The sequence below is a fragment of the Panonychus citri genome, unplaced genomic scaffold (genome assembly GCF_014898815.1).
Source record: "Panonychus citri isolate SS breed McGregor unplaced genomic scaffold, ASM1489881v1 Contig00141, whole genome shotgun sequence".
Lineage (NCBI taxonomy): Eukaryota > Metazoa > Arthropoda > Arachnida > Trombidiformes > Tetranychidae > Panonychus > Panonychus citri.
In genome coordinates, this window is record NW_026515546.1 from 2,138,285 (window position 1) to 2,164,855 (window position 26,571).

Below are 26,571 nucleotides of genomic sequence, written 5' to 3' on the forward strand. Positions count from 1 at the left end.
AAGAGTAAAAAAAAAGATAACAAAAACTTAAGACTAACTTTTTTTTTATCTCATTCACCTAAGCCAAAGTGTCCACTCTTGACCAGTTGAAATAAGCAACCAAATGATAACTGTTTACGAGATAAGTTCTGGTCAAGTAAAAAAAAGAAGCAGGATTTCAGATATAATATCATGATAAGACCAAGAGGTCAGTTGATTGCTCCAGACTCTTGTCAAAATAGTGAAAATATATATTATTAGACAATTGATTGATTATCTTGGATTAGGAATTGAAAATTGTGAAACTTTCAGGGGAACATGAATGATAAGAGAGAATTTTTTTTCTCTCTTCCCTCCCAATGAATTTCCAAAAATATATTCCTTGAACTAAATTGAATCCATGATGATGATAATCACCATCATTCTGATCATCTTTATGAACATAATGATAACCTCGTTCTCGATGATTTTCATTTCCATTTTCATCTCTATTCCAATTCATTCACTTTCTCCCATGTTCATCTCACTCAATGAACTCTCAGAACTTTCAACTTTGACCCATCCCTAGTTTACCCTTCAATTGATAACAATAACAATAATTTAATTGCATCCCCATGATTACATTTAATTGTATTGTTACAGTTAATGGATAACAAAAAAAGCATATAAATCAATTACTCACCAACAATCAATAACTTATTATCAATCATATCGTTACAATTACAATCAAGAGCCACAGATGAAACTAAAAAACAAATTAAACCTCTTGATTGTAGTTTTTGTCTCTAATTGTTTCTAAATTGTCAAACCTATTTGACAATTGATTTTTCACTTTTTCCCATTTCAATGAGTTAATTGTTATTGATTAACATTTACCAATGTGATGGATTGACAAAACCATTTTGTCCCAAAATAGTTATTAATCATCACACCCATTTAGAGAGACATTAAATTATCAAATTAAATAATCATCATGATTAAATTGTCAGATTATATTGTTCAATGATTAAAATTATTAATTTTATATCTTTTAAATTGAAAATAATTGATAACTGTTAATGTAATAACAATTTAGCAATTGACTGTCATCATAATATGATAAATATCAATAAAGAATCAATTTAAAAGTAATAATCAAATTTAATTGTTAACTGTAAATCTCATAGTAACCGTTGATTATTAGGTTATCATTGATCCTTATTATTGTTGTTTACTCATCAATGAAATGATTTAATTGTTGAATCGGTTTTGATTATCATCACAATCAAAAAGTTTCACTAATTAATGAGCGAAAAGCCCTGAGGGTAAATTTTTTTCTACTTCTCTGTTCATTACCTGAGTTTTTTTCTTCTTGCTGATTGTTGTAAGTTAACAATTAATTAACAACAATGATGGAGGAAAAAGAAAGTCAAATTGATTAATCAGCATCTAAAGATGAAAGAGTGACAATAATTAACAAAATATCTTCCTGATTAATTATCATGATCAATGAACAATCATAATAATATTCAAGTCTCATCATGAATCAAGATAAACTTTCAATGTAACTGATTGACCCAATTTCCTTCAATGATTGTAATTAAATCACATTGATTGTTAGCAATTATTATTATTACCATTAATAAATTACCTTCAAGTAATTAAGTTAATCAAATGAAATAAAGTTAATATAATATTTATCTCATGAAACTCAGTGAAAAGATTCAATAAATTGGGAGTTAATTGAATCAGGAAACAAGATGAAATTTTAATCTATTGAAATGTTAATCAAATTAAAGAAATCAACTGATTTTAAAACAATTAAACATCATTAGCATGGAAATGAGATGGAAAGTTATTGAATGTCATGAAAATTTTGTCGTGTGTCAACACGAGAGATAAATTTATCCGAGGAAAAAGTGTTCATCGGTTCAAGAATAGCCTGAGGCGATTATTAAACTTACCTTGAACAGAAAACTTAATATGAAAGAAAAAAAGAATCTATTTTTTGATTATCGAGTTAATCATTCTCATCATGAATGGAAACAGTTACCTGAAGGAATCAATTGTGAGGGTGGAAATGAAATTCATGAGGTGGATTTTATTTCAACCTTCATGATGAAAGTCAACAGAATTCAAGCTCTAATTAAAGAGAGAGAGAGAGTTAATTTAATTATGATTGACATAATCGAGGTACTCGGATCATAATTGTCCATCTTATTCATCAATCCCTTCCAGTCAATTGTTTCATTATCTTAATTCAGTTCATCTTAACCATGGTAATAATTTCATCTTGATCATGATAAAGAGCTTTAATTTTATGGAAAAAAATTAACTGTCAAATTATCTTACCGGATATTTATCATCATGATAAACAATAAACTTGATGATGAGTGTGATTCAGTTTTAAATCAGATTAGTATTCAAAGTATACTCATCACAATCATCATGAGATATTATTATCATCATGGAAAAGCATCAAGACAATTAATCATTTTAATTTGATCATCATGATAATATTTATCTTACTCTCTGGTTGATTCAATTAACTTGACAATAGTAAATTCTGCCTGGAACCAAATTAAATGTTTATGCAGAATCGAAAACTAAAACTTCAACTGATCAGAATTCATTGACTTCCGGGTTTCCCATTTCCTCTCTCATCATTATATCTCATTGTTTATTAAACCTGGAAACGATAATAAAGGTAACCAGAATTTTCAATCTATTTTTTTGTAAAGATATTCAAATATATCTCATGATGGAAAAATTTCTCCCTGAAAATTCATGGTAACAATAGATAAAGAAAATGAGAAGAAAAGTTATCCGACTTTTTTTTTACTTTCGAACTGTTCAAAGTTAAAGCTCTTTCCCAATTTCCAGAGTTTAATATATTCGTGAATCCTCATGACTGTCAAGTAGAAAAATGAACTTTTCAGTCAGTTGAATTCATGGAATCAGAATATCATTCAGTATTCTCCATGGAGAAAAATCCTTCTTTCTTGGCCTGTTCGAAATATTGTCCATTCTAATTGTTGAGCACAACAATCGAATTGAAAAAGTCCTCGAATTGAGTATCTCAATCATGAGCTAGAAAAAGTGATCAATCATAATCACTAATTGATTGAAAAATAAATCAATTTTCATGATGAATTCAAGTTTCATGTAAAAAAAAGAAGACAAGTAATAACATTGACATATATTATTGATTGAATGTTATTATTGTGACACTAAATGATAATTGTAATCTCATTTTCCTGGATCTAAATTTCATGATGAAGCTGAATTTCAGATTAATGAAATAATACAATTTCAGATTATCTCTTAATCACTATCAAAGGTTAGATGTATTTTTGTTTCTTCCTCCTTCCGTTTGATCATCTTACACATTCATCATTGGATTAAGATTGGGAACCATAATCAATACTAGCAAGTAATATCATCCCATGATGATCATTATCATCCTCAACATGATATAATCATCATCATCTCTCATCATCATCTTTTTTTTTCTTCATCATGATTACCTTGGAAAGAAAAAAGCAATTGGATCAAATTTGATTCCCTGTAGTTTATTGATCTTATCTTTTTCACCATATTAATAGACATTAATTGTCAGATAAATTATCATGATGATGATGCTGATGAAGGAGTATAAACATAAAGAGTAGGTCTTATCCTTATCACCATCATCACCATCATCATCATTATCATCATCACCTTGATCACAATGAGCTGAAAAAGCAGCAATTGATAAAATTGCTTAGTAGTTAATTGTTATGATAATGTAATAAAACCATTTAGCTTTTTGCATTCAATTTGAGTTTAACAGTTTGAGGTAAATACATTAATCCATTAAAACTTTCACCAAAGTTGATTAGATTTTTTTTCTCAATGAAAAAAAAGGATGAAGATGCTAAATGAAAGATGAAGATGATAAAAACACACCCATATACACGTATATCTATGAAAATGATAATACCACATGGTGATGCTGATTTAGAATTACTTCCGGTTTCAGTTTCACTTGATATGTATATTAGTAAACAATATATCACAATATTATACATGATGATCCTGATGAAGGGTTTTGTTGAACATGGAATCATTTTAATGGGTAGTTTAATAGGAAGAGATATAATGAAGAGTGGATAATAAAGAGAGAGAGAGAGAGAGAGAGAGAGAGAGAGAGAGAGAGAGAGAGAGAGAGAGAGAGAGAAGAGTATGAAAAAGGATGAGGAAAATGTTTCATCATGTATTCATAATGAAACTGAATGAGGATGGAAAGTGGGAAAATAGTTTTTAACAAGTTGAAGGTTTTGACTTATCTTGAGTAGCTAATGAGCCGTTAGACAATGAGGGTGGTGTTTATTTCACTCCCTGTTCAGTTAGATAACTTATCTAATTCATTTTGACCTCCATAGTCTTTATATTCATCTTCTTCTCATCCTCATCCTCATCTTCCATTCACCTTGCATCCTCTTCCTCTCTCTCTCTCTCTCTCTCTCTCTCTCTCTCTCTCTCTACATTTCTATCCTTTTCCAAATCAAATCACTTTGGAAACACGACTTGGCGTTCACTCAATATTCATCTGGGAATTTGCTCTGATTCTACATGGAAGATGCTGAAATCAACCAAAGAAAATATATTCACTTTTCTATCAATACCATCATCATCATCTCTCCCTTCACCTCCCAATAACCAGAATTTTAGTGTCTATGTTATTGTTAGTTTTACTTCCGCATGTGACATGAGCATTCAAGAATTCAGGTTAATCATTATCATCACCATTTGAATATTAGATTACTTTCCATTATCAGAGTTGATACTTAATCTTCATCCACAGTTAACAATTAAATTTTTTTTCCACCCAATTTTCACAATAAAAGTAACATTTTATTTTTAAAATGATAATCTGGTTAAGCTTAATCTTTATGAAGATTAAAGTTAATCATGATCATATTAACAACAAAGTGATAGGTTTAGATTAATGTTAAATTGATTATTATGAGTTGTCTTTTTTATACAATGAATTAAATATTATACACAATTAATGGGTTGATTATTTATAAGATACAATTTGTAACATGATAGTGACACAAACAAATGACAATGACAACAACAACTTGATTTACGCTTGAAACATTTAAACAAGTTAATTAAGATACATTTTAATTGTTTATCATTGGTCTTGCTCATAAATAGAATCAGTGATTAATCATATTAATCACAATCGGATTAGCGGTTATTGAGTGATGTTTATATTTAATTAAAAATAAGAGGTTACACTTTCTATTAAATGATATTGGACTTTTTTTTATTCTCGGGTTAATCTTCATTTTCTGATATAATAATAATATTTTCTTGGACACTGTCCACTTTATATCCTACCTTGAGATTGTCTTGATCCTCTGACAGGATTAGTTGATTGTCAATCTAAAAATTGTCCCAGTGGAAATAAAGTTGTTCAATGTTGACATTGATCTATTGAGTATTTAGTTTAATCATCGTCATTGTAATTCTGATGTAGACAAAAAAAAATATTGATCATCATCAACTTAAGATGAATCAGTTAGGCTTATGGTCAACATTAGGCTGACCAGTATATGAGATAGACATGATGATCATGATGATGTCCGAATCGTGGAGCCTGAATGATGATGAAAAAGTGGATTGGAAAATGTCATAATGTCCTTAATCAGGTTTGGACTTTGTTTCCAATTGTGATCATCGATCGATCGTCAGTCCAAATTTTTCTTGAATTGTGATCGATAAATTATTTCAGGTTCAATAATTTCCATGATATTTACTCACAGAAAATTCAATTCCATGAAGAAGAAAAAAGTAACAGGGAAAAACATTTTACTCGGTGGAAACTTTTATCCCACCCTCTTGATGCGAATCCTCACCATGTATTCATTGAACAACATGATTCCATTATCATGGATTATATTTCATTGGATTGGAAGAAATTCTGAAAAAAGCCAGGAAAAATAAGGGGGTCAAGGTTGAAAATTTTCGAAATTTAGAGAAAAAAAAATTCGAATCGAAAAATTTTCCCACCAATAAGTAATATTAATAATTATATTCAACACACCTCAAGTTACATAATGTCACCTACTGATGATGTAACCTAATTGTCAAGCATGATTGTTAATCAATAAAATGGTTTCGACATTTCCAATGATATTAATTATACAGATTAACCTTGGATCATATGTTTCCATCATCAAGGAAACTAATTAACTAATATCATCATCGGAATCGTTATCAACCAATTAAAAATAAAGTCCAATATCAATTGTAATAATGATTGTACAGATCGATATGATTTTTTTTGTTACTAATCAATCAATCATTGATAATTAAAAATAAAAAGCAATCTATTTGATATTATTATTGATCAAAATATAATCTATGAAAAGTCATCAATCTTAAATTTTGTTGAGAAAATTTTCCACCAAGTTAATCATGATGAAAATTTATCGAAATGAAAAAGAAAACAATTTTTTACTTCTCCAGAAAGAAAAACTTTCAAGTTATTAAATATTATAATCTCCTTGGGTGCTCAGAGTTTCATCACCATCATCATGATAAACATGGTAACCTTAAAGTGTTTGCATGTCAAGATGCACTTAGAATGTTGAAAAAGTTTCTGGATAAAAGTTCTGATTCAGATAAGTATCCATTTCCTGTTATTCACCATTAATGTAACTTAATATTCAGTCTGGTCAAGAGAAAGTGAATCAATTATTTACTCAAAAACCTCAACAATTTGCATCTCCCCTGTAACTGAATAACCGAGTGTCCACCTTAACTCACCTTGTAATCAAAAAATCTCAAACTAAATCAACTCAATTAATCGCAATAAACAGTTACAATCAAATGTTTACTCATCTAAATCCCATTCCTATTATCATGAAAAAAAAAATATCCAATCTAATCAATTGAAAATCAAGGTAATTATCATTTAATTGTTTATCTCCTTTCCAACAATCAGATCAAATAATCAATTAACTTTTACAGTTTCCAACTTGAAATCTATTTAATTGTTTCGATTGATAATAATAACTGGTTTTCTGGTTAATTGTTTAACCAAAATACCTTATTGCAGCAATACAATTAATTTAGTATTATGTTAATCTAAAGTAATCAAAAATTTAATCACAATCAAAAAAAAAAGTTCCAATTGCAATTGCAATGAATAAAATGCTCAACATTTATTCATAGTGTTATTTTCATATTATCATCATAATGATTATGAATGAACTTTATTCATGAACTTTTGAACTTATCGTTTGATAAAATTATTCATTCTGGATTAATTTTGATTGTACAACATTATAAATTTAAATTTCCAATACTTTCAGATTAAACATGATTAAATTACAACCACTAATCAAACAGTAGAGTTGAAAAAAATTATCAAAACTGAAAAGTGACTTTCAATTGAATCCTATTGATTTATCATGAGAATCATCATTAAAATAAACTAATTCAGTTGTTGTTGCATCTAGAAATCTACTATCTGAATCCTTGAATCATCATCATCATCATGATCATCAATTTATCTAGATTATTTTTCCAATTGGAAAAAAAAGAAGAAGGAAAAAAGTTCTGAGCTCTGAACTTTTGCTTCTAATATCAAGGAGAAAGCGTATATATAATATTATATGAGTTTCCATGAGTCTCAAGAATATAAAAAAAAGTTAATTTGTTATCAGAAATCTTTCCATGAGTATAATCATCACCATGACAGTGTCAATGTTTATCAAAAGGTAAACATGATAAAAAAAGTCACAAGAGTGATAAATAAATCAGCTGAATCTTGAGTAAACCAGAATAAAGAATCTGAACAATAACAGAATATAAGAGAAGTGAAAACATGGAACATATAATAAATAAATGAGATTCTGAATTAAAGAGTAAATCATTACTGAGAAGATGATGAAACTCTGTTATCCGGATGATAACAAATACTGACCATGAAATAACATGATGACCATGAAGCATGATGATGATGATGAAAGTTAAACGGTTTCACTTGATGGTTTCAGTTAAATGTACCAACCATTTTATTACTGATTTTATTAATGTTGATGTAATTATATTAGAGAATTGGATTAAATTGTTGATGATAATCTGATAAACTATAACAGGCACAAGTTAATTAATTGTTTTCAACCATTTTTCAGGAAGATGAAAATGTTTCACCATCATGACGATCACTTGAATTGCCACCAATCCATTGAGATTAACAGTTAAAATTGAGAAACGAAAAAAAAAACGATTTCGAAATTTTTTATTTTTACTTTTCCATCTAAATTGATTAATACAATTAACTGTAATTAAATTGCAATCGAATTGTCCTAATATCAATCAATGAAAAGCTTATTGATAGAAATTGTTTTCTCGTTACCAGGGAGGGATAAATGGGAAGGTAAAGAGGTGGAAATTTTCAGTTGATTTGAGATTTTTATTGGATCAGAACTTTTTTTTTTCATTCTAAATTAATTCAACATTCAATCAGCTGATAACTTTTTATTCATCATGAACATGAATTGACTCACTGATGGTGGGTGTGGATGATTGGTTATCATGTTTGCAAGTCCAACCACCAATACAACAACAACACTAACCAGTAGACTTCAAGTTAACCTCATTTTTTTTCACCAAACCATTGATTCTGAATCCAGAAAATTTATCTCTTCCTTTTCCTCCCTGAATTTATTCAGTATACCTACTGAATGATCATGATGATTAGTTTCCATTATCATGATTTCAGATTAAGTTGATTGAGAGTTTTGAGCTGAATGTTACGACAGAACTTTTTGTTTACCTGTTTGTTTGTTTTGTTTTCCTTATGAATGTAATTCCCATTATCAGATGATGATGATCAACTAACAGGATAACAAAGTGACAGAATCTCCATGAAAATCATGAGATTTCAGGGATGAACTTTGAAAATAAAGCAAATAATCTAACCCAAAGAAGTGAATAGAAACAATTGAATGAAAATGAGAAACCATTATCATTGGAATAGCGAGAAAAAAAAACAGTTACAACCATTTAGAGTCTCAATTTAATTCAGTTGTTTCCTTATCCCATGTTACCTTTATCATGTTGACTGAAAGGAAACAGAAATAGTAAAAAAAAAGGTAATGATAATAAACGATCCAAATAAACAGGGAAGTTGGAATACAAATAATCAATTGGATTGAATGAAAATTTGGAAACATCACTGATTAAGAAGTTAGAACTTTTCGAGTTCGAGCAACAGAAGAAAGGAAAAGATATTCGAGAACTTGAATCAAGGAGGTGAAGGGATCGAAAAAAAGTTCTAATCATAATCCATTCACATTATTCAGACAATCACTTGATTAGTTTCAAAGTTTCACGTTAATTACAATTGATTGAATAATAGATTATCATTCATTTAAACTGATGAGATGGTAAAGGTGAACAAGTTGAAGTATTTCAAATTGAATGTTGATTAGACTGAATCAAACTGATTAATGGGGATAATAGATTCTGATGATGATAATCAAGGGCTTTTTGAAGATGATCAAAATTGTTATCTTAAGGAAAACCCATCATCATGAAGTATTATGGTGATGAAAATGATGGAACCATGAAGAGGATGGAAAATGTTTGAATTTGAATTACTGGAAACTGAAAATATATTGTTAACCTTTTTTATCCAACCAACAATTCTGATTATCGTTATTACCTGAATCAATAGTAATAGCGATGATGATCATGATGATGATCAGAATTACAAGCATAATAATGATGAGAAAAAAAATTCCCATAGAAATGAGATTTCAGCTGAAAAGACTCAATCGATTGATTCAACAAAATCTACAACAACAACATCTCAGTTATAATCATAATCATCTTCTTCCCTTGCCATCATCATCATCATCATCATCGTCATCATTACCTTTTATCAAACTCTAATCACGTGATCACAAAGAAGATTATCTTTCCATGGAAGATGAACAGAAAACCAGGGGGAATGATGATGATGAAACTTTCAGCTTATTCAGTTGCATTTCCTCATGGAATACATTCTGAGACTGAATTTATGATTCTCATCATAAACCATCATCTTCATGACTTTCTCCCTCTCTCATATTGCTAATCATTATTAAAACAACAACAACAACAAACATCATCTTCAAGATTTAACATCATCACAACCATTATCATCATGTAAAAATCAGAGTAATCACCAGAATCAGAATCAGAATTAACAATTTAACCCAATAAACAAAAAAAAATGTTTTCATATTTTTGGCAAGATAAGGAAGGATAAAAGTCACTAATCCTCACTTGACCAATTAGTTTGATCACTTGACCAATACTTATATGCACCAGAATCAATCAATCAATTAATTATTACTACTCAATCATAATCAATTGTTTATTATTACATTCAACAGCAATTATCATTATGAAAAATCAATAAAATTGATGATATTGGTCAAATAACGTAATCATAATAAAAGATAACGGTAAACTTTTTCCTCATTTCAATAGTTTATTATTATAATAATAATAAGTTAACAGTTAACAATAAACAAGTTAATTAATGTTACAAGTTAATTTAACCGATTCAGGTAAATTGTTTCCATGTTTTATTGTTTACCTTTGAGAGTTGAACTTGATTTTGTTTTTCCCTTAAACAGTGATAATAATAACAATCAACTTCAATGGTATACAATCAACAATCAACAATCAACAATTAGTTGATAATAAGCTTTGTAAAAACAAAAATGTAATACACAAAACTTTTAAAAGCAAGTTAACAAGTTTCAATGGTCATCATCAGATTAAACCAAGTGTAAACAACTGACCAATGGACACACAATGTTTAATGTACAAGGTGAACCTTTTATATACCATCAATGTAATGGTCAGTTAGATTGTGATATTAACTTGACCATCTAGTAAAAGTGATGAAAGATTAACAATGATAAAATTAAATCATCTCTTAATCAAGTAAATATAATAGTCTCGTTAATCATTTTTGCTCATCATTAACTATTGGATTAAATTAATGATAAATCTTGAGCCAGGAAACAATTTATTATCATCTTTAAATCAACATTAACAATCAAATTAAAATAATAATTTAATTAATGTTGTAATAGTTTTAATATCCAATTGATTAAAGTTTACAATTAGTTTCACTTTGCATTTTAAATTGTTAAATCATTCATTAATAATCGGATATTAATTGTGAAAATGAGAAATAATATTAAGTCATCAAGTTAATTATCTTAATAATAATGATAATAATTGTAATTAATAATAAGAGAAACTAAATTCAGGGTTAATCATGAACTGATTCTGGTTATTGGCTGAATGATTTACGTTAATTAAAGTTGATTATGATGATAAACATTAATATTAACCAGAATTGACACATGATTGAGAAAACTGAATAGACTTACATTGTTTACATCTAAATCATATAATAAATCATGATAATTAACTAATGACAATGATTCATATTTTATCATTAACAGTTATTCATGATGAAAGTTGTGGTGGTTATAAAAAGGATAACCAAAATGGGCTTATGAGGGTGGTGGTAATAATTATGACAAATAATAAAACTGGAGGCAATCAGGATTATTTGACTGTCCACAATTAAAGTTAATTATTTTCATTGAAATGATAAAATTCATGTTAGAAAAGTTTGACTTTTCTTTGATTAAGAAGTTTTCAAATTCAGATCATGATTCATGTGATGGATTCAATTCATAGACTCTCAGATGAAATTCATCATCAATCTCATCTTCCACTTATCTTCTCTCTCTCTCTCTGTCTCTCTCTCTCTCTCTCCGTCTGCCTTCAAATTTTCTCCTCACCACAACCTCCACCACCGAATCAAACCATTAATGGTAATGATGGAAATTGGATAAAAAGATGAGGTAGAAAGAGAAATGAAGAGAGAGAGAGAGGGAGAGAGAGAGGAAAATATAATCTGAATGACAATCTTTTTCTTTCACCATGAAAGAATATGAAAATTACTGAATATTACATTTTTCTACCCACTTTCCACCTTCAATCTCTCCCAGCCCTGAGTAACTTTCATGATAATACACTTGATAGATTTTGGGTAATAATTTATTTCATATTTGAAAGCTTTATCATGTTATTATTATTATCGGCATCAACATAAAGTGGACTTTAACTTCCACTCTCTTGATAACTTTTCCCACCCAAACACTTTTCAATTCATGTTAATTTTCATGATAAATTCAAATAAGTTTACCTGAGAAAAGGTCTGAGTTACCAAGTTAACCTTACACCTTGTTGTAGATATTTTTATCTCTTCAATTTTCATTTCATATTCATCATTTTTTCACATCATGATAATACATTCTCAGCATCCATCATGAGTCCAGAATTTTTTTCTTCCTCAATCCAAAGGTATGAGAAAAAATTTTCAGAATTTCCATCTTATTATATTATCATGATATAATTTTATTCAAAAATATTGACTCTCAACAATCACCATCTTCAAAACTAATTGTGCATCACAACAATCAACTAATTTATCAATCTTTTCATATTGATATCACAACAAATTGTTGATCACAATTCCGCTGATTGTTGTGATTTATATTAAAAAGTTCATCTAATAATAAATACAGGGAATGATTAAATTCTGATCACATTTCCAAAATATTTTATCAGGGTGGCAACTATTCACCACCCAATCTCTTTGTGTTCAGCATTTTAATTGTTCATTATTATAATGTTGATCATCGTCATGATGATCAAATCAAACGATAAAGACAATACAATGAACCACGAGAAAAAAAAATCATATTGAACATTTGAAATCAATTCCACTCATGAAATTTCAACTCACTTTGATTTAATTCAATCATCAAGCTTATCACAATTTACACTTTTTCATCATAATCTGACATTTAATTATCATCTCAATTCACCCTGACCGATTCCCTCAGAATTGAATCAATTTTTTTTCCAACATTTCGGTTCCCTGATTCAAGTAAAATTCAGTAACATGATCTATGAACAATTTCACCAAGAGTTTATGTTCACATGATTAAACATGAATACCTTGTTCATGATACATCTTATCATGAAGAAACAACTTGGAATCATGTTTATTTTAAATCCAAGTGAAAAAAACAATTCACTGAATTCAGAACTTTTATTTTCTTCACTTCGAAAAATATTTCCACCCAAATTTTGACCGATAACTTTTACTAATCATCAGCTGAGTAGTTAACTTAATGGGCAATCATTTAAATGATATCTGGTTAGTTAATTGTTGCGGTTGAAAATTTTGTTTAACGTCATTAATTTGATTCACCGGGTCACGTAATAATTAGTAAATTGTAATTAGCTTAATGATAATATAGACAAAAATTAATGGTAAACTCGTTGATTGTGATCAATTTTAATTTAGTATAATTTATTTTTTTTCAGTTGATCATAATTATTATCAACTAATTACAATTAAAAACAGTAACCTATCAACAATTAGTGGCAGAGTTACAATTATTATTTTGGTATCATCATCGTTGCGTAATTACAGTTGATCAATAGCACAATTGCTTAATTGTATTTATCAAATGAATAGCAATTAACAATAACCATTGACCTTAATTTTTAATAATTGACTCTTTTTTTTTTAATTATAACGATTAACAGGGAAGCAAAAAAAAGTTAATGGACTTTAATTTGCTCTGCTTTGGATACAATTAACTGTGGCCAACAATTAATCATGAGACGCTGTTAATCAAGAGGAAAAAAATGACAATCTAATCCTGATTACGATAAACAATCAGTTAATCAATCAAATTACGGGTTAATAACAACCAGCAACAATTAACAGAGGAAAAGATCCAATTGATTGATCACAATGAAGGTAATTAAACTAATACAAGTGAAATTTTTTCTCGAAAAATTTTGATAATCAAAATCAAACTGAATCATTGAATAGTTGATGAGATATTTTATCATGAAAAACTCATGAATTAGCTTGAAAATTGAGTGGGAGGGAAAACGTTGGTAAGGTATTAATAGAAGCAACAAAAAATGATAATCCCTTTTCTGGATCTGATTCATTTACTGAATAACTAATCTGGTGAACACTTTCATGATCATCATGATTGATTCTGAAAGAGCTCGGGATTTATAATATAACTCAGAGGGTGGTAAATGGAAACAAGTTCATTGAGATAAAATTGTAACCATCTTATGATCAATATTGATTGACTGAATGACTCAGTTGATTGTTATTATTATACATTGAAACATTAATTCTGGTTGAAAAGTAATGAGTATTATCATGGTTACCTGGATAATAATAACTTATTATTATTACAATATCATCAAATATTAATATCACATTTTCATGCCCACCCTTGTAAACTCCCACTCTCCCTATCACCATATCCATCTGTTCATTACATGGTGATGAGAAAAGGTTTCATGACAGAATTTCATCTTTTCTTTGTTGAACAATCATGAAAATTTCAAGAGCAGAAACTAGAGAGAGAGAGAGAGAAATTTCCAACACAAATCATGAACTTTTCTTATTCTTACCTGTTCATTGTCATGATGATTTCTCAGTATAATACATGACAAAGGGTTGACATTTATCTCCATGTGCTTGGTCACCTCATTTCATTATTTTTCTTCATCATCATGTATTAGATTTTCATTTGAATACCATTATATTAAGAATCCATGATAGATTGACATGATTTTGAAAAGAAAAAAAAATCTTAGTTCAGATTCTATTCTCTTTTTTTTAACTTCTCTCGTCATATTATCATGAGAATGCTGAACAAAGAGAAGATAATAGTTAGAGTGATGATAAAGTAGTTGGAGGGAAGAAAAAAATTGAGATGATAAGCATTATATTAATGTTCACTCTTTGATGATAATATGAATTCATACTTGGCCCAGAGTCTTTCGAATGGTACAGGAGAGAGAGAGAGAGAGAGAGAGAGAGAGAGAGAGAGAGAGAGAGAGATATATACCATGCGAATGAATTTAACTCCCACATGAGTTTCACTTTTTGCTTCTCGATTTAATATCGAATCAACTCTTTGTATCTTCACCAGAAAGAATCTCAATCTTACCCACCCATTGATTTCCTTTCTTCTCCATTATCATCCGAGTCTCATCATCTTCCATCCTCAGAATTCATCATTATAAGGTGATCTTTTAACTTCATCTTCTCATATACAAACAATCAGTTAGAGTCGTTTGACTTTTTATCCAACCAAGTTTCCACTTTCTCTGATAAAACAAAGACATGAAAATGACTTTTAGTGGGTCGAAGGGGAAAGGCTTATACCAGAGTAGAATTTCATTTTAAAATTCTGTAAAGAACTTGAAGAAAAAAAAAATCTAAACCTCTTAATGGGTGGAAATTGTTGTAACCCTGAAATCTATGGATGACTTGGAATCGTTTACAGAACTGTGATGATCCATCTCATGGAATAAAAGCAAACAAGCTCAAAGAAAGATGAAAGAACGAGTTTTTCTTTTTATCTTGGGCTTCGAAATTCATTTTTGTTACATCATCAGATTTCTATTCTCACGGTGGTGTAAATAATGTCAACTGAACATTATCTCCTTTTCTTCCGGAATCATTGAGAGAGAAAAGTCCATCGGACGAGGAGTCAAAGATTTTTCTATCAGTGAGCTATCAGAGATTGGAAATAGTTACAGAGAGAATGGGAAGAAAATGTCAAAATCAGAAAGGAAAAAGACATGATAGATTCTGATCATAATCATCATCATCTGCTACTCATCATTTTTTAATCTTTTCAAAGTTCTGGAAGGAGAAAAAAAAAGTTCTGTCGAAAGAAACAAAAAACAGTGAGAATCGAAAACGATTTATATCCATGAAACTATTCCCGCTTTCCAGTATCATGAGTTTTCATGGTGATACCATCAAATTGCTCAGTGAGAGTTAAATGTTACATTCAATTTTATTTCATCTTCCTCATTCTCATCCTGAGTCTTAATTCATCTTCTCTATCCCATGGGAGCCCAATTTATGTCACATCTCCCCCTGCCATTTCAAAAATCTCATCATCATCATGGTGATAACAATCAAAATGATAAAATTTATTTCTCTTCATATTTTCATCATGATTATCCTTTTGCATCGTTAGTTTTTCATTTCTGACCCAATCTCTCATCATTCATGGTCTTACATTGATACAAATTCTTGTTTCATGATAACATTTTATCTCTCATGATGAATCCCAATATCTTATTCAATTTTCATCTTTTACTATTCAATATCTTTTCTTAACTCTAAAAGATAATAATGAAAAGAAATTCATTCAGAGGTATTAAATCATCTGTGGAAAAGTTTCCATTCAACTTTTTTGTTGCTTATCATTTTCATCACCATGAAAAATTTCATCTTCATCCTTTTCCTTTTCCGCCAATGAGTCAGTTTCAATGTAACAAGACAACTATTCAAAAAGTTCAGGTAATTTTCACCATCAAAAGGTTTCTCATCAATTTGTCTTCCTCTTTTTTTTGCTCTGACGATGATAACGATGACAATGATAGAGAGACAGTTATTGTTAACATTGAAAACAAGGCCCAAGCAAAAAAACAGTTACAATTTGTTCAACAACAACATTGTTATTACATCAACACATCAAAGGTGAATCAAAATGTTTCATTCATTATATATATCTTTGAATCTGAATCGTCATGAAAACTGTTCAGTCTTTTCAACTCTCATGATAATATTATTATAACAGTTTCAAGTTACGACTGAAAAAGACATCATGTTAAACATGGTGAACATTTTTTGTTGACTGTCAATCTACCCGGAAGAGAAAATCTTTTCAAGAATTAGAACTGAAAAGGAAAATAAAAAAGTTCTAATGAAAGAAAAAAAAAATTTTTAGCTTAACTTTTTCTTCGCGCTCGATTATTCAAATCTACCATTCAATTAAAGCTAATTGGTTACTATTAAATGGGCTGATTTAAAGTTAACTTAATGGTCAATTTAACTATCGTACAGTTGAAATTTACTTCACAATCAATTTAATCAAAGAATATAAGCTTTAGGTTAATGTTTGTGTTTCCATTTCATTGAGAAATTATTAGCAAATTTAAGGAATGAAATTTAAATCTTAAATCGGGAAAAAGACGCTATTATCAATCAGGAAAGATAATCAATATCATTCTGGTGAATTTCAAATGAGATGAAATCTTTTTCTGATTAATATCATGATGATATTATTTATGAACGACTCATGATAATGATGTGAAGAGGGAAAAAAACAAATCAGGCAACCATTATCATCGTAATGGATTGAATAAGTTCATTTGTAACACCCAAAAGAAAATGATTCATATTATGATCATGATAATGATCAAGATTCTGATCAAGTTCATTTCTATGGTAACAATCAAGAATAACAATTTAAATCTCTAAAAATAATCAAGTAAACGCCTTGACAATCAAAACTTTTGTCTTGACTTTTGATGGCAAAAATAAAAAATGTCAACTACCAAACATAATATGATGATAGAATTGATTAAATTTAAATGTTCAGGCTTTTTGATTGTTATTAATAGTATTTGGAATAACATTGAACTAATTTACTGGATTCCAAGGTTGACTAATTAATGTTGATTAAGTTTATTTCAAAAGTTTGGCTAATTGTTGTTGTTGTTGAGTTGTTTCTGCTGATGAAAGTTGGAAGAGGCAAAAATTGAGCTCAGCTCTTGTTTTTTATGGGTAACACTTGATCAGCTGTGAGAAAACAAAAGTTTATCATGGTGATGATAAATTCTGGTTCAATTCATTTTTCTATCATGACATTCAATCATAATCAACCTCCTTCTTCATCAACATCATTTTACTCCCCACCTCATGATACCTCATCATCTCTTGTGTGTTACCTTATCTCTTTATCTTCCTCGTTCCTGTGAATATTATCACGCATCATCTTCATCAACATAATCATCTCAGAATCAGAATGATGCTTATAAATGATAATATTTTTCAATGGAAGAAAAAATTTCTCCTCAAGATTAAGAGGTTTTCGTGTCAAGTTTCTTGAACACTTTCTCCCATTCCACCTCACCCACTTCTTATCCTCTCACTGTTTTCACCAGAATTATAAATTTTTAACATCATGGATCCTGAATTTTTCAGAACAAACTCAAAAAACAATCAGAATCACTTTCGAAAATAGACTGAAATTAAATTAACCATAATCATGGCTCAAGATGAATCCATCAAACGAATCGAGTTAGTTAATTGTTATAAAAATAATCAAAAGCAAAAGAAATAAAATTTTCTCAAATTACTAATCAATTGATCATCTCCTCATCATCCGTTGATTATAAATTTCAATTCAAATCGGAAGATCATCAAATAATTTCAATTCTGATAGTAATTCCGGCTGATTGTTATTTCATCGTTTCAGAATTACAATTAATATGATTATCCAGGTTATTCATGCAAGCAAATGAGAAACACAAATATTAATGTATTTTTCATGCTCAATTAAGTGACAATTCAGTTTTAATTCAAGTTAAATCACCACACAAAACAAGAATCATGTTTATATTTTATCATCTTCTATCATCATTACCTTCATTATCATCATCAGTCGAGTTATTATCATTATTAGAACTTTTTTTCATCTTTTTCTATTTTCGAAAGAAGCAAAAAAGAAAGAAAAAGCTTCGAATGTACTAATAGATATGGTTCGTTAGCAAGACAACTGAGAGATTTTCCCTTCATGTATCATGATAAAAGTTCATCTGACTTTCAATGATGATAATTAATTATTACGATAAAAATTTAGACCACTAATCATATTCATATAACATATTATCAACCATTATCATTTCCTTGTCCTAAATTGTTATTCAGTTTTTTTCACCCATGAAAATCAGCATGATAATCATTCTGATGTTTAGATGATTAAAGCTAATTAATACAGAATCGAATCTATTTTTAAAAAGTTTTCTCTATGACAACAATTAACTTTTTGCTAGAAAATTTACTAAAAGTTGACTAACCTGTAATTAGTATTGATCGAAAATGATTAATTATAATTATATCTACTTGCGACACTATTTTCTGGCCATTATTGTCCATCCAGTAAACTCAATTTTCTAACCAATTTCAACCAATCAAGTTTGTACTTTTTTCCTAACAATGAAAGTTAATAGTGATAATATATAAAGTCCATCCAAAGAAAACCATTTGGTCAGTTAGTTTGGTTTTCTGGTCAAAAATGGACAACAATCAATGAAGATAAACTTTATTTTCATCAAACTTTTTGATACCATAACATTTGATTGTAACTATTACCAAACAATGAAACCGATCAAAATCAGTTGATTGTTGATAATTTACTTCAAATTATCGTCATTACCATTATAAGCATGAGAAGAACGAAACAGCTCTTGTCATTTTAAAAGAACAGAGAAAAAGTATCAAGACTAGAACAATTTAGATGAAATAGAAAATGAAAATTCGAAGAGAAAAAATTTACTTTTTAGGTCAAATTTCTAAATAGTTCGAACACTTAAAATATTCTGGCTACTTTTGATCATTATCATTCTCAAGATCATCAGGATCATTCGTAAACAATGTAAACTCTCATGATAACGTAATTTAATATTCCATGAGAAAAGTTATAATAATAATTAATTGTGAATTATCACTTAGAATTGGGAATAGAAACAAAGGAAAAAAAATGTTTCTCCAAATATTGTTATCGAAACCTCAATGAGATAACAATAACAATTGAATTATATTCGATTGCAAATGAAAGTTAGATGGATAGAAAGTAAATAAAAACTTATCGATCAAGGAACATGATAATAATGGTGAAAATATAATTTACTCTGATAAAGTTCTGTCCCTATCAGAAAATATTATTCCCTATTCTCTTTTTCTGATAAATGAAGCTACTCGTTTTTTCTTGACTTGTTTCTTATTTTCTCATCATTCTTTTCATCATCATCATCTTCATCATCTTCTCCATAGTAAAATGAGTGTATTACGATTCTTTAGTTGCCTGAGCTATTTTTCCAAAATAATAATATCGTAGTTGAAGAGAATGAAAGAAAACAAGGTTTCGGTGATTAGGATGAAGACGAAAAACTTGGTCATATCTTGAGCAGAGAAAAAGAATTTCTTTTTCATCCTCATCATCTTTATATTATTACTTTTGCATTGGAATGATCTTTCTCTCCCTTTTGGAAAATCCATCTTTTCTCTCTCTCCCTCCAAGAAGAAACAAGAACTTTTCTTAATACAGAATTATCAATATATTCTACTATCAGTATCGGTACAGAAACGACAACCATTATTGCCATGAAATATGATTCTTGGTACCATGTAGATTCCCATGGGAATTTTCAAGTAAAACCTTTAGGCCAACCTCCAAGCTTACTTAGATTTCCCTTTCATCCTCAACCTCATCATCATCATCATCATCTTATTCGAGCGCCAATATTGAGAGATGGAGGAAGATGAAACAGATGATGAGGTGATGGTGGTAAAAACTTTATTGAGAAGCAAAAACCTATTTACCTTTTATACTTATTTCCTCTTTCTTGATATTTCTCTGAATTCACTCCCAGTTAGAACAAATCTCTTCGCTGAATATTTCTCCATTCTTTATGATAAACTTTCTCTAAATAAAGAGAAAAGAATAAAAAATTTCGAAGCAAAAAACATCAGAGAGATTATGATGAAAAATTTGATCTTTTGATCGAGAATATAAACAGAAAATACAATACAAACATTGAGACCATTTAACCGATACTAATACGTTCATAGGATCATAACCCGGAAGACACAAAGTATACAACATAATTCTGAGTTTTCGAACATGAAAAATTAACCTGAAGGCTTCTAAAGAAATATTGAAATAAGAAAATCGGGAGTGAAAAAAGTTCTGAGAAACAATCAACTAATCTCAGCATTTTCGAGTCAACAGAAGTGGCAAATCTAAACCAACTCTCTAACATGATGATAATCAAAATACTATTAAATTGTAAACAAAGATGAAAATCCAAAATTTTTCGTTCTTTTCAAATTAACCCGATAATCTGATTACAGGTAAATTGTATTCTACTTTTCATTGATCAAATAATCATTCATGATGTAAATAGATTATTATGTCAGCTGATGAACATCTTCATTCTGAATTTTGTTTCAAAAACCAAATCATAAAGCCTCATGGGAGAACCTGAGAATTGAAGAGGAATATTTGTTTCTTTTTTAGAAAGAAGTAAAAGTTAAATCAACAAGAGAAAAAAGTTCTCAATTCATCGGAACACAAGATAATAACTGCAAGGTTTCATAGAGTAAAATCAAATATTCCCCATGAGATTCTTATTGAATTAAAAGTGTGTAATATTTACCTTTACTATCCTATATTCGTCTTGTATCAAGTTATAACTGTAAATCAATTTTCTACCTTCCAAATATTTCAATGGTCTTTACTCTATGAATTGAATTCAGTTTCATCCATCGAAAACTAAGTTTCGTTCTCTACATCTGCGTATTTTTTGTTTCTTTGTGTCTCAATCCCTCTCCTTGATTCATGGAAAGGCTCTGATCCTGAATTTTCAGGTCAATTCACACATTAAGTCATTCTTATCACGATGATGGGAAAATCTCAAAATTCACTAAATAAATTTGATTTATTTCAAAAAACATCAAGAATGCCTTCATCCACACAAATGAATTTTTTTCAATTAAGTTTAAAAGTTAGCAAGTCAAACGAAACTTAAATTCAGCTTTGCAAATATGGAGAACTTTTTTGTTACCAAAAAGTTCGTAAAATGAGTTCTGTGCTGAATTATCATGAACTGTACCAAACAACAAGTATCGAGCAAATTTCCATAGACAAAGCATGGAGCCTATTTGCCATCAAATTTTGAATAATTGCAAAAGAAAATGTGCAAAATAACTGAATTTCTCTGTATTCATGATCGTAAATGTCGTTTCGAACCCTACAAGTTTGTTCTTTCACCATCTTTATTAACGAATCGTCTTTTTAATCCCGATTCAGGTTCAGAAACAGTGAATTAATCTTGAGAAAATGGTAAAAAGGTTATATGATTTCCGAATCTTTGCTATTTACGTTTCAATTTCTGATTAATAAGATTTAACTGGTCACTCCGACCGCTCCAGTCTGGTCCATGAAGCTTCTAAGTTAAACTATGTACCGACCAGAAAAATTCGTTTTCCTTTTCGATGACAAAAATGCAACAAATATTTTTTCTAGATAGTTATGATTATCTCAAATGAATTTTTATATCAAGTATTACTTGAAATAATGTTATTTTTTGGCAAAAAATTGGTCAGTAGTACTGGGTGGCGCAGCGGTTACTTACGGTTTTTGTTGCTTAATAACTATGAAAACAATAGATATATTAGCAAAACGAACCAAGAGTTTTTGCTTATAACTTGGTCACATTTTCATGAAATTTTGTATGTGTTACAAGTATTCATCATTCTTCGAGATGAGATCAGCTGGGCAGCTTACTTACCCCATCCATAAGCCCCCTGGTGTTGAGGTTACATTATTTACTATATTATTTAAGAACTACATTATTTAAGTTATCTTCAAATTGATTCCAATCAGGGGAATTGATAGCTCTTAGAGCGTTCTTCAAATGGCCAAAACAATTAAAATCTAGAGGAGAGATGTAAGGAGAATAAGGGGGTGGGGCCAAACAGTCACACCCTTCTTTTCTAGAAATGTCACAAGCTCTTTATGTTTGTGCGGTCGCGCATTATCATGAAGCAGATAGGGTCGTCGATGTTTGTTTTTGTTCATCCAAGTAGGCATATGATCAATAAGGAATTGTCTATAGACTTCCCAATTCACAGTAGATCTAGGGGGTAGTATCCGCCAGAAAGCAATTTCATTGATATCCATTGCCATTATTAGCATCCTTTTTTCCCCGTGGATATTTTGCACTACATATTCGGGCAATGGTTCATCGCTTCGCCCCCAAGTTTTCCTTTGTTCTCTATAAGGGCCATGTATAGTGAGACCCATGTCTCATCTATAGTTAGAGTTTTTTGTAGGCAATCTAGATCATCTTCCAGTGTTCTGAGATTCAATCGGCATGTTATGGCACGGGTTTCCTTTTGAAAATCGTTCAAAAGATGGGGCACCCACTTACCAAGCCTTTTAGGCATCTTCAGTTCTTGGCGAATATTGTAAGGCCTGGGAAAAGGTGTAAAAAATTTGGTAATTCAACTTAATGTTTCCAAGAAAAGTAAATGGATGAGCATTCAGAATTGAGATTAAGGTTAAATCATTTTAACTTTAAGAACATCAAATAAGGTAAAATAGTGAATACAACGATAAAGATTAACCTCATAAATTACCCTCATTTAAGTCAAACCTGTCAAATTTTATGATAATTTATTGTCAGACCCTGGACTGACGATAGTTAATGTCAGACCCTAATGTTAAATTATGACCTTTATCCGAGTAACCATCTGCCATGACCTTAAACGCATGTTCCCTTCCCCATCCTTTTGTTCGGTTTTGAGGATAAAAGAGAGAAAGAAAGAAAGAGAGTTCAGATTGAAAATACATCTACAACAGTTTGATTTGAACAAAAGTTTGATTTCGGTTTTTGCTAATTGTGCTTTGTCGACTGTTTTGTTTTAATTTTAATTAAAATTTTGTTTAAATAAACTAACGTTTATTGTTTTCTCTCTCACCTTATTCACCTTTAATCATTTTACATCTGTCATATAAAATTATGACGAGCACAATGTTGAAAGTAGAAAGTGATCTTCTTGATTAAATGAACTTTAATGTCGAAACACAGTGAATAATAAAACAATACATAAAGTTAAACAGGATAATTAATGGACTTTGTGGGTTAAGAGTTAATGATAATTATTCTTCTCTTATCAATTCTATCGAAACTATTTTCTTTTATACCTTTTCTCGGAAAATTCGGGAGAATTAGAGAGAATTAATCGTCAAATTGACCACCTGAGAATAATTAATTAACTGAGATTACATTAAGATGAAGAGGATTACCAAGGTGGAGGAAATTAATGATACCGATTTTGAAAATTAATTATGTTTCGAAAACTATTGATAGAAATGATTTTTTTGATTATTATGCTGCTCTCGTATGTCAAATTAATAAATCTGAAATTAATTTTTTCGTTAATTAAATAATATCCTCGCAATTGTCCATTTAGTGCAATTACCTCTTTTTAAATTTTTTAGAGTTTTAACATAGAAAAGGATACAAAAAACCGGAAAAGTTGAAGAGGAAAATTTTTACATGTTAAATTGAACTTTTCCTCCATGTTAAGTCTATGGGACTTTTCAAATTAAAATTTTTCAAAATGGACATTTTTAGAAAAATTAATTAATTAACAAAACTACTGATTTTTTAATAATTTTTTCAACTTATTTCGAAAGTTGAGACTTTCAGCTCTCTATTCACAATTTTTCATAATTCTTGAATATTCTGATTCTTAAATAAAAAATTCCGAAAACGGTATCATTAATTTCCTCCACCTTGGTACAATAATCGAATAATTAATAATAAGGAATAACAATTAAGATCGAGATTAACAATTAAGAATGTCAATTAATTGATTAAGAGTTGAATATAATATCTGTGGGGAGGTCAGGTTCGAACTTGATCATTATCGATCGTTCTACACGATCAAACAATTTATCCAATCTTTCAATCACTTAGATAATGGAATATCTTCGAAAAGATAAAGAGAGAAAGAGAACCAAAAGAAAGAGAAAAAGAATGAGAAACTCATCAAGTCAGTCTACCAGATCGGACTCCCGATCTCGATCAGAACGAAAGAAAAGGGAAAGGATAAACTCAATTATCGGACTACCCGACAATGAGTTTAAGGAGGAAGAGAAGGAGAAAGAAAGAAAGAAAGGAAAAGAACCAACCTCGACGATGATGATGATGGTTTCATGACGATGATAACGATGATTATTACTGTGGATTGTTACTGTTGATTGTACTGTTGACTATTACTGTTGATTGATTAATTGTCACAATTAATTGTTGTTGATTATGGAAATGATGGTGACTTATAGCCACCACAATCTCATCATCATCATTACAGTATCATTATCATTATCATCATCATAATCATTTGTTTTCTCATCATCATCACCAGAACATCATGTTTCATCATAATCATCAACATTCTCATGTTGTTTTCTCATCATCGTTATCTTAATTACCAATCAATAATTAATTGCTGATTGTTAATCATGATTGAATTTATTAGTTTTTTAATTGTTTGTTGATTTGATCACACACCATTTAATCATTCTTTTTTATCTAATATTAATTTTGTGACAATATATTTGCCTATGGCTGATTTAGGAATTTGAAATTTTGCTGATAAGACCTTCAAAGACCAATGTCTCGATGCGTTTATTGCCTCTATAGACTCCACGTTGTTCTATAATTTCAGGATCCTTAACCTCCTCTTTAGTCTTTCATATCAGCGTTGCCATTCCTTATTTTTAGACACTCTTTTCAGTGTAGGTTCACTTAAGGCCATCCCTCCGTAGATTTTGACGAGTTTCAACCAATCTTTTACCAAGAGCGAGGTAATGTCGAGCAATTAGACGTTGATCATAGCCTGATGTAGCTTCTGCAATTAATTTTATTCGATCCATCATGCAGAAAAAAAATTAACTTCATAAAAAAAAGAGCACACTTGAATTGTTAGAAATACAAGGTTTAGTGTCTCTACCTACTTTACAAAAAAAAACTACAGCGCGGGCAGTTTGGTGCGTTTTGCTATGAACCCCATAATATTACCAAAATTTTGCATTGAGCATTTGCTAGTATGCTTAAATTATTTTATGGGTCAAAAATATCTCTATCGCGACCGATAACCGAAGTAAGCCGTTTTTCAACGTTTTGAATTACTGCATTACAAGTATATTTTTTGACAGAATTAAAAGCTGAGATTATGGCATTTTTGAGCTCAGGTAATGTTGTGATTGAGTTTTTCCAGACTTGGTATTTAAGAATAGTCCGAACTGTTTCTCTGAAGATAATTACAGAAAATATCAAGTACTTACATTTCATCGCGATATTTAGGTGTTTCGAATTCACATAACTCTGGTGCGATTGTGACACAAACACCTTGAGTTACAGCGCCGAAGGTGTAGGAGAGTCTGGTTCGTCATTAGCAAAGCTTCGTTGAATATCTGCCACCTGAGCGTACAGGGTGACAATTATATGTGGCTTTTTTGAGTGGCATCTTTATTTCTACTTTGCCGATTTTTGTGCTAAAAACTCAACAGAACGATTGCTAACACTTTGCGGTTAATGTTTGATGTACTCAAAGTGACCGCCATTTGAGTTTGCAGAAAATACAAGCCTTCTTACAAATGAGAGAAATGCCCGATTCCGCATATCATTATCGATAGTTTTAACCGCAGATTTGTTTGCACTTTCTAGTATTTTTTGGTTTATGAGCATAAACTCTATCCTTAAAAAATCCCCATAAAAAGTCGAATGGGTTTAAATCAGGGCTATAAGGTGGCCAGTCTATTC

General features: G+C 29.8%; 1 protein-coding gene across 1 annotated transcript in view; it reads left to right on the forward strand.

Moving 5' to 3' along the window:
• LOC128395449 (sodium/calcium exchanger 3-like) overlaps positions 1–26,571 on the forward strand; it is a 58,832-nt gene that overhangs the window by 7,524 nt on the left and 24,737 nt on the right. Inside the window, 1 exon segment of the mRNA XM_053355877.1 lies at positions 13,660–13,876. The gene's annotated coding sequence lies outside the window, so the exon portion shown is untranslated.